The following is a 10,000-nucleotide window of genomic DNA, read 5'->3' on the forward strand; positions in this document are numbered from 1 at the left end:
CGGCGGCCCGGTGGTGTCGGCCGCGAAGTCCTCGGCTGCGTCGACGGGCGGCGCAGCGGCCTCGCCCGCGTCAGGCAGCGAGCTCGCTGCTCCACGGCGGGACGCCGGCTCTTCACCCCGACCGATCTCAAGTGCCTCCATGAATTGGCGGACAAGCTGCTTGTGGGCAGCTTGCCGCCGTCGGCACTTGATTGCCTCAAGCGTTCGGTCGGGGAACATCCTGGTAAGTTCTTGATTTACAAAGAAGAACCGGGCGTCCCTCTCCAGGAACAGTTCGGCCTCTGCCTTGGCGAGCGACAGGACTTCTTCCTCCGTCCACCTCGCGCGATGCCTCTCCGTCACGATCTCAGCGTTGCAGGCCGCAGGGTGTTGGCGGCGGCGATGGACCCCGAGACCGTTCTTCGTGGTAAAAGTGCGGTGGCACTCACTGCAAGCAAAGGGAGCTACACAAACTATCGCATTTTCGTTACGGCCGGTTGGCCGGATAGGTGCTGGGGTAGCTGGGGTGGCACCTTCAGCGGAAGGGCCACCATCTCTTGTTTCTTGTCGGCTGCCCCCAACTATAAAGGGATAATGCGAGGGGGGGCTGGTAACCCCCCCAAGCCCCTGGTGCGGTCTTCCACTCTGCAAAAATCAGCGGGCCCACGAGAAGGGGAGAAGACCGCAGGAGAGGATAGGCTAAGAGGGCTAGGCCCATGTATTGCGCATCACTCTCCCTGTAACTATAACCCAAGGAAGGCACCTCGCAGCAGCAGCACGACTACATCAAGACCGCACTTCGAAAAGCCAAGTCCGGATGCAGCCACACCGCCGCCACTTGGCCACCTTAAGAGAGTCATAGTTACTCCCGCCGTTTACCCGCGCTTGCTTGAATTTCTTCACGTTGACATTCAGAGCACTGGGCAGAAATCACATTGCGTCAACACCCGCTAGGGCCATCGCAATGCTTTGTTTTAATTAGACAGTCGGATTCCCCCAGTCCGTGCCAGTTCTGAGTTGATCGTTGAATGGCGGCCGAAGAGAATCCGCGCACCCGCGCGCCCCCGGAGGAGCACGCTAAGGCGGACGCGGCCTCGCAGCAAGGAAGATCCGTGGGAGGCCAAGGCACGGGACCGAGCTCGGATCCTGCACGCAGGTTGAAGCACCGGGGCGCGAACGCCGCGCAGGCGCGCGCATCCTGCACCGCCGGCCAGCACGAGGCCAACCAACGGCGAGAGCAGACCACGCCCGCGCTAAACGCCCGCACGTACCGGCACCCCTACGGCACTCACCTCGCCCAGGCCCGGCACGTTAGCGCTGACCCACTTCCCGACCAAGCCCGACACGCCCCGATCCTCAGAGCCAATCCTTATCCCGAAGTTACGGATCCAATTTGCCGACTTCCCTTACCTACATTATTCTATCGACTAGAGGCTCTTCACCTTGGAGACCTGCTGCGGATATGGGTACGAACCGGCGCGACACCTCCACGTGGCCCTCTCCCGGATTTTCAAGGTCCGAGGGGAAGATCGGGACACCGCCGCAACTGCGGTGCTCTTCGCGTTCCAAACCCTATCTCCCTGCTAGAGGATTCCAGGGAACTCGAACGCTCATGCAGAAAAGAAAACTCTTCCCCGATCTCCCGACGGCGTCTCCGGGTCCTTTTGGGTTACCCCGACGAGCATCTCTAAAAGAGGGGCCCGACTTGTATCGGTTCCGCTGCCGGGTTCCGGAATAGGAACCGGATTCCCTTTCGCCCAACGGGGGCCAGCACAAAGTGCATCATGCTATGACGGCCCCCATCAACATCGGATTTCTCCTAGGGCTTAGGATCGACTGACTCGTGTGCAACGGCTGTTCACACGAAACCCTTCTCCGCGTCAGCCCTCCAGGGCCTCGCTGGAGTATTTGCTACTACCACCAAGATCTGCACCGACGGCGGCTCCAGGCAGGCTCACGCCCAGACCCTTCTGCGCCCACCGCCGCGACCCTCCTACTCGTCAGGGCTTCGCGGCCGGCCGCAAGGACCGGCCATGACTGCCAGACTGACGGCCGAGTATAGGCACGACGCTTCAGCGCCATCCATTTTCAGGGCTAGTTGCTTCGGCAGGTGAGTTGTTACACACTCCTTAGCGGATTCCGACTTCCATGGCCACCGTCCTGCTGTCTTAAGCAACCAACGCCTTTCATGGTTTCCCATGAGCGTCGATTCGGGCGCCTTAACTCGGCGTTTGGTTCATCCCACAGCGCCAGTTCTGCTTACCAAAAGTGGCCCACTTGGCACTCCGATCCGAGTCGTTTGCTCGCGGCTTCAGCATATCAAGCAAGCCGGAGATCTCACCCATTTAAAGTTTGAGAATAGGTTGAGGTCGTTTCGGCCCCAAGGCCTCTAATCATTCGCTTTACCGGATGAGACTCGTACGAGCACCAGCTATCCTGAGGGAAACTTCGGAGGGAACCAGCTACTAGATGGTTCGATTAGTCTTTCGCCCCTATACCCAGCTCCGACGATCGATTTGCACGTCAGAATCGCTACGGACCTCCATCAGGGTTTCCCCTGACTTCGTCCTGGCCAGGCATAGCTCACCATCTTTCGGGTCCCAACGTGTACGCTCTAGGTGCGCCTCACCTCGCAATGAGGACGAGACGCCCCGGGAGTGCGGAGGCCGCCGCCCCGTGAAGGGCGGGGAAGCCCCATCCTCCCTCGGCCCGCGCAAGGCGAGACCTTCACTTTCATTACGCCTTTAGGTTTCGTACAGCCCAATGACTCGCGCACATGTTAGACTCCTTGGTCCGTGTTTCAAGACGGGTCGTGAAATTGTCCAAAGCTGAAGCGCCGCTGACGGGAGCGATTATTCCGCCCGAGAGCATCCCGAGCCAACAGCGGCGCGGGTCCGGGGCCGGGCCAGGTAGGTCCGTCATCCGGGAAGAACCGCGCGCGCTTGCCGGGAGCCCGAGCGCCCAAAGGGGCGAATCGACTCCTCCAGATATACCGCCGGGCAGCCAGCCAGGACACCGGGGCTCTGCCCAACAGACGCGAACCGAGGCCCGCGGAAGGACAGGCTGCGCACCCGGGCCGTAGGCCGGCACCCAGCGGGTCGCGACGTCCTACTAGGGGAGAAGTGCGGCCCACCGCACACCGGAACGGCCCCACCCCGCGGCGAGTGGAAAGGCAACCGGACACGACCCCGCCGCGGATTGCTCCGCGCGGGCGGCCGGCCCCATCTGCCGAGGGCGGAGGCCAGTGGCCGGATGGGCGTGAATCTCACCCGTTCGACCTTTCGGACTTCTCACGTTTACCCCAGAACGGTTTCACGTACTTTTGAACTCTCTCTTCAAAGTTCTTTTCAACTTTCCCTCACGGTACTTGTTCGCTATCGGTCTCGTGGTCATATTTAGTCTCAGATGGAGTTTACCACCCACTTGGAGCTGCACTCTCAAGCAACCCGACTCGAAGGAGAGGTCCCGCCGACGCTCGCACCGGCCGCTACGGGCCTGGCACCCTCTACGGGCCGTGGCCTCATTCAAGTTGGACTTGGGCTCGGCGCGAGGCGTCGGGGTAGTGGACCCTCCCAAACACCACATGCCACGACAGGCGGCAGCCTGCGGGGTTCGGTGCTGGACTCTTCCCTGTTCGCTCGCCGCTACTGGGGGAATCCTTGTTAGTTTCTTTTCCTCCGCTTAGTAATATGCTTAAATTCAGCGGGTAGTCTCGCCTGCTCTGAGGTCGTTGTACGAGGTGTCGCACGCCACACCGCCAGCCGGCTGTGCACGCTACCGAGTAAGTACCGGTATGCGAACCGCCAGGCGACGGGCGCGCATCGCACGTTTAAGGAGGCGCGGCCGGCCCCACAGGCGGCCGCGACGCTCCCATGTCTGCGAAGCGGGGCAAACGCCGCGCGCTTCAGTATACGTAGCCGACCCTCAGCCAGACGTGGCCCGGGAACGGAATCCATGGACCGCAATGTGCGTTCGAAACGTCGATGTTCATGTGTCCTGCAGTTCACATGTCGACGCGCAATTTGCTGCGTTCTTCATCGACCCACGAGCCGAGTGATCCACCGTCCTGGGTGATCTTTTCTTAGTTTCCACTGTCTCTTTCAAGACAGTTGCATAGGCGGGACGTAGGCGTGTGGCGGCCCCTGTTCCAGCGTTCTGTGTCCAACGGCCTCACGGCCGATGGGCGTCGTACGGCTCCACACCGGAGCGGACAGGCAGTCGGGCGAAAGTCATTCAAAACCGGCGCCAGGCGCCAGGTGCCGCAGGCCAGCCGCTCCAGCGCTTCAGCGCTCGTACCACACAACATTGGCGTTAGTTTTGAGAAGCACGCGTGGTTCCGCACGCGGCGCACGGCTACTGCGAGCCGTACAGGTAGCGTGTTGCGCGACACGACACGCACATCGAAAGACATGCAGTCTAGTCGGTAATGATCCTTCCGCAGGTTCACCTACGGAAACCTTGTTACGACTTTTACTTCCTCTAAATGATCAAGTTTGGTCATCTTTCCGGTAGCATCGGCAACGACAGAGTCAATGCCGCGTACCAGTCCGAAGACCTCACTAAATCATTCAATCGGTAGTAGCGACGGGCGGTGTGTACAAAGGGCAGGGACGTAATCAACGCGAGCTTATGACTCGCGCTTACTGGGAATCCCTCGTTCATGGGGAACAATTGCAAGCCCCAATCCCTAGCACGAAGGAGGTTCAGCGGGTTACCCCGACCTTTCGGCCTAGGAAGACACGCTGATTCCTTCAGTGTAGCGCGCGTGCGGCCCAGAACATCTAAGGGCATCACAGACCTGTTATTGCTCAATCTCGTGCGGCTAGAAGCCGCCTGTCCCTCTAAGAAGAAAAGTAATCGCTGACAGCACGAAGGATGTCACGCGACTAGTTAGCAGGCTAGAGTCTCGTTCGTTATCGGAATTAACCAGACAAATCGCTCCACCAACTAAGAACGGCCATGCACCACCACCCACCGAATCAAGAAAGAGCTATCAATCTGTCAATCCTTCCGGTGTCCGGGCCTGGTGAGGTTTCCCGTGTTGAGTCAAATTAAGCCGCAGGCTCCACTCCTGGTGGTGCCCTTCCGTCAATTCCTTTAAGTTTCAGCTTTGCAACCATACTTCCCCCGGAACCCAAAAGCTTTGGTTTCCCGGAGGCTGCCCGCCGAGTCATCGGAGGAACTGCGGCGGATCGCTGGCTGGCATCGTTTATGGTTAGAACTAGGGCGGTATCTGATCGCCTTCGAACCTCTAACTTTCGTTCTTGATTAATGAAAACATACTTGGCAAATGCTTTCGCTTCTGTTCGTCTTGCGACGATCCAAGAATTTCACCTCTAACGTCGCAATACGAATGCCCCCGCCTGTCCCTATTAATCATTACCTCGGGTTCCGAAAACCAACAAAATAGAACCGAGGTCCTATTCCATTATTCCATGCACACAGTATTCAGGCGGGCTTGCCTGCTTTAAGCACTCTAATTTGTTCAAAGTAAACGTGCCGGCCCACCGAGACACTCACTCAAGAGCACCCTGGTAGGATTGCAACGGGGTCCGCCTCGGGACGCACGAGCACGCACGAGGCGCGTCGCACGCCTTCAGCTCGCCCCACCGGCAGGACGTCCCACGATACATGCCAGTTAAACACCGACGGGCGGTGAACCAACAGCGTGGGACACAAATCCAACTACGAGCTTTTTAACCGCAACAACTTTAATATACGCTATTGGAGCTGGAATTACCGCGGCTGCTGGCACCAGACTTGCCCTCCAATAGATACTCGTTAAAGGATTTAAAGTGTACTCATTCCGATTACGGGGCCTCGGATGAGTCCCGTATCGTTATTTTTCGTCACTACCTCCCCGTGCCGGGAGTGGGTAATTTGCGCGCCTGCTGCCTTCCTTGGATGTGGTAGCCGTTTCTCAGGCTCCCTCTCCGGAATCGAACCCTGATTCCCCGTTACCCGTTACAACCATGGTAGGCGCAGAACCTACCATCGACAGTTGATAAGGCAGACATTTGAAAGATGCGTCGCCGGTACGAGGACCGTGCGATCAGCCCAAAGTTATTCAGAGTCACCAAGGCAAACGGACCGGACGAGCCGACCGATTGGTTTTGATCTAATAAAAGCGTCCCTTCCATCTCTGGTCGGGACTCTGTTTGCATGTATTAGCTCTAGAATTACCACAGTTATCCAAGTAACGTGGGTACGATCTAAGGAACCATAACTGATTTAATGAGCCATTCGCGGTTTCACCTTAATGCGGCTTGTACTGAGACATGCATGGCTTAATCTTTGAGACAAGCATATGACTACTGGCAGGATCAACCAGGGAGCTGCGTCAACTAGAGCTGAGCAGCCGGCCGCCCGGGAGTGTGTCCCGGGGGCCCGCGCGAACACGCAAGCGTCCGCTCAATTATTCTGCAAACAGGAGGAGGCTGAGCTCCCCTGCACCATACACCTCGAAACCCTCTCAGGTCCCGGCGGCGCGCAGCGCCGTCCTAAGTACTTGGTCGGGTTCGAGAGAGGCGCAATCGCCCGGAGTTTGGCGAGTAGACGCTTTAGGTGCGACCACCCGTGCTCCCAACTGAGCTTGCCGCTGCCGACAGAGGCCCGGGAGCGTGCTGTCGTGGCATTGCCGGCGGGAGACAACACGCGCCACCTACGGTGACCGGCAGCTCCAACGCCAGCGCCACAGAAGGACAAAAGCCCCACTTGGGTGCCGAAGCGAACTCTCCCAGCACAGCGCACGCGCCAACACGTCCGCACAGCTGCGATACAAACCACCTGCGAGAACCGCAGAGGCGACCGAGCAGCAGACGGCGTCGCGGCGCCGAGCGCCGGGCGGCGGCGCATCCTCAGCGCACACAGTCCTCAATCGGACCAGCACACTGCAGATGTCCACCGCGCTTCGCACCGGGCCCGCGAGGACCTACTTTGGCCGCACGGCGCCGCGTGCAGGGTGCGCCGGCGCGCAGCTGCGCCGCCTGCCGCCTCCGTCGGCCGGCGCGCCTGCCACTGGCCGCCCCCACCAGCCGGCTGTAGCGCGTGCGCCCACGCACCGCGCGGCCAGCACGCCGGGAGGCCCCCCCTCACCGGCCGGGGACGGTCCCACCCAGCCACCGCCGCGTATCGCTTCACACCCAGATGCCATTCACGTTCGTGGGCATGGTGGGTATCGCTGGAACAACCGGTTGGTAGCTCAACCGATTGTCGCCATCACTGATTCACCTCTAGCGAGAACAACCGCACCACAACGGTTTACCAGTTGTTCATTTGCGTAACGTCACCAGCAAACGTAGGCGTCCATCGCCATTTGCAAATTCAACGATTGTTGCATGCCTGTGTCAGGTGTCACGACACACTATGTCTGCCCACATACACGCAACAACATGTGCACGCTTCGCGAACACGTGGAAGGTGGCCCCCGTACGTATGCGATGTCCATTGCGCGAACGACTGTCAACCGGCCTCTGTCGCATGTCGCAGATGTGGAACGCAGTGCACCATGCTATCACGGTGTGTGAGAAGAGACGACTACGTCTGACAACACGCGCCACTACATCAACAGACGGCTCATGCTGATCGCCATCCAGGGCATACCACACTGCAATCCAGCTCTTATAGGGAGACGACACGTAGCTGAGTGCACAACATTTGGACCGCATGGTTCGCCGTTGTTGGCGCAGTCGTTGTACGGTCACATGTACCACGATGTATCATTCAGTACATGAGGACCAATGTGCAGTACAGTGTGTGATTTGGACGTACAACATCAGCGGACAGTTGACACAGGCCGTACCACAGCGTAGGCTACGTGCTTCGCCATGCGAATGCCAATGAACAACTGCAAATGCCAATGAACAACTGCAAAGGGCATTGAGCATGTACGTCCTGCTGCCATCCACATTACAGTGTATAGCTGCAAGGTGTTTAACATGAAGCGATACACTGGGGACCGGGCAGTGCGAGTAGCAAACTATATTGCGGGGGTTGCAGTTAGGCAACACTACACTAATTTAACGCGTCGTATGACAATTACAGAGCAGGTTAAGGCCCAACGTGTGTTGGGTTAAGGCCCAACGTGTGTTGGGTTAAGGCCCAACGTGTGTTGGGTTAAGGCCCAACGTGTGTTGGGTTAAGGCCCAACGTGTGTTGGGTTAAGGCCCAACGTGTGTTGGGTTAAGGCCCAACGTGTGTTGGGTTAAGGCCCAACGTGTGTTGGGTTAAGGCCCAACGTGTGTTGGGTTAAGGCCCAACGTGTGTTGGGTTAAGGCCCAACGTGTGTTGGGTTAAGGCCCAACGTGTGTTGGGTTAAGGCCCAACGTGTGTTGGGTTACAGCGCAATATGGGTTACGTTAAGGGGCAATATAGGTTAGGTTAAGGTACGATATAGGTTAGGTTAAGGTACGATATAGGTTAGGTTAAGGTACGATATAGGTTAGGTTAAGGTACGATATAGGTTAGGTTAAGGTACGATATAGGTTAGGTTAAGGTACGATATAGGTTAGGTTAAGGTACGATATAGGTTAGGTTAAGGTACGATATAGGTTAGGTTAAGGTACGATATAGGTTAGGTTAAGGCGCAACGTGGGTTAGGTTACGGCGCAACATAGGTTAGGTTACGGCGCAACATAGGTTAGGTTAAGGCGCAACATAGGTTAGGTTAAGGCGCAACATAGGTTAGGTTAAGGCGCAACATAGGTTAGGTTAAGGCGCAACATAGGTTAGGTTAAGGCGCAACATAGGTTAGGTTAAGGCGCAACATAGGTTAGGTTAAGGCGCAACATAGGTTAGGTTAAGGCGCAACATAGGTTAGGTTAAGGCGCAACATAGGTTAGGTTAAGGCGCAACATAGGTTAGGTTAAGGCGCAACATAGGTTAGGTTAAGGCGCAACATAGGTTAGGTTAAGGCGCAACATAGGTTAGGTTAAGGCGCAACATAGGTTAGGTTAAGGCGCAACATAGGTTAGGTTAAGGCGCAACATAGGTTAGGTTAAGGCGCAACATAGGTTAGGTTAAGGCGCAACATAGGTTAGGTTAAGGCGCAACATAGGTTAGGTTAAGGCGCAACATAGGTTAGGTTAAGGCGCAACATAGGTTAGGTTAAGGCGCAATATAGGTTAGGTTAAGGCGCAATATAGGTTAGGTTAAGGCGCAATATAGGTTAGGTTAAGGCGCAATATAGGTTAGGTTAAGGTACCGTATAGGTTAGGTTAAGGTACAGTATAGTTTAGGTTAAGGTACACATTGTTGTAAGGAAAGGTGTAATGGGGGGGGGGCGGCCGGTCGGTTTGTTGATTGTGATTATAGTAAGTGGATGCCTGCGGCATCATCTGATTTGCCACGTCAGGATACACCTTTGGCTCATGACAGGCGGCGCTCCGATTCCATGCTTGTGGGAGACCTGTGTCTTTCATTCCTGCCATTGTTTGTGTGCTGTGAGAGGGGGCAGTATTGTGATGTTGGGTGCACCCCTGTGTAGGACATGTGTGGGTGTTGGTGGCTTAGCTGAGCAATGGTGGTTGTCGGGAGGGTGGGATATTCCGTTTTCTGAGTGGACCTCCCAGTCTGGTTATGACAGTGTGGATTGTCTCATGTGGCGGAGAGGATGCACTGGGTGTTGTTCCATGCTGGTGCTTACATATTGTCTGTGTGCGTGTTACAGGCGGAGAGTAGTGCGTGATAAGAGTGTGTGGCTGACGTGTGGTTGTGATTGTGAGCAGAGTCTTTCAGCATGTATACGGACAGTTGTATATATTATCTGTATTCTGATGGGTCCATCTATTACTAATCAGCGCCGTGTATACGTTTAATCCGGTTCCAGTCGAAACTGTTGTATCTCTGTACATTAGTGCCACGGCGAGCGCGCTATGTAGCTACTCGTCTCGGCAGCTTCCACCGGTGTGTGGCAAATGATTATAAGCAATGAGTCGAGTCGTCAATACCGATAGTGTGACGTCACATGTCTGGGGTGGGGGACGCTGCGCCCTTCCGGTGGGTCATGGCCTAGAAAGACGCT

At 56.6% G+C, this 10,000-nt stretch overlaps 2 non-coding genes and 1 pseudogene across 2 annotated transcripts; all 3 read right to left on the reverse strand.

Annotated features, from left to right (window-relative positions):
* LOC124607561 overlaps positions 1–3,709 on the reverse strand; it is a 7,963-nt pseudogene extending 4,254 nt beyond the window's left edge.
* Positions 3,710–3,897: 188 nt separating this feature from the next.
* Positions 3,898–4,052, reverse strand: LOC124608215. Its single transcript, XR_006978904.1, has one exon. It is a non-coding gene; the product is annotated as a 5.8S ribosomal RNA (ribosomal RNA).
* A 351-nt stretch (positions 4,053–4,403) lies between these two features.
* Positions 4,404–6,313, reverse strand: LOC124608846. The gene has a single exon (XR_006979405.1). It is a non-coding gene; the product is annotated as a small subunit ribosomal RNA (ribosomal RNA).
* Positions 6,314–10,000: the final 3,687 nt, after the last annotated feature.

Source organism: Schistocerca americana, chromosome 3 (assembly GCF_021461395.2).
Source record: "Schistocerca americana isolate TAMUIC-IGC-003095 chromosome 3, iqSchAmer2.1, whole genome shotgun sequence".
Lineage (NCBI taxonomy): Eukaryota > Metazoa > Arthropoda > Insecta > Orthoptera > Acrididae > Schistocerca > Schistocerca americana.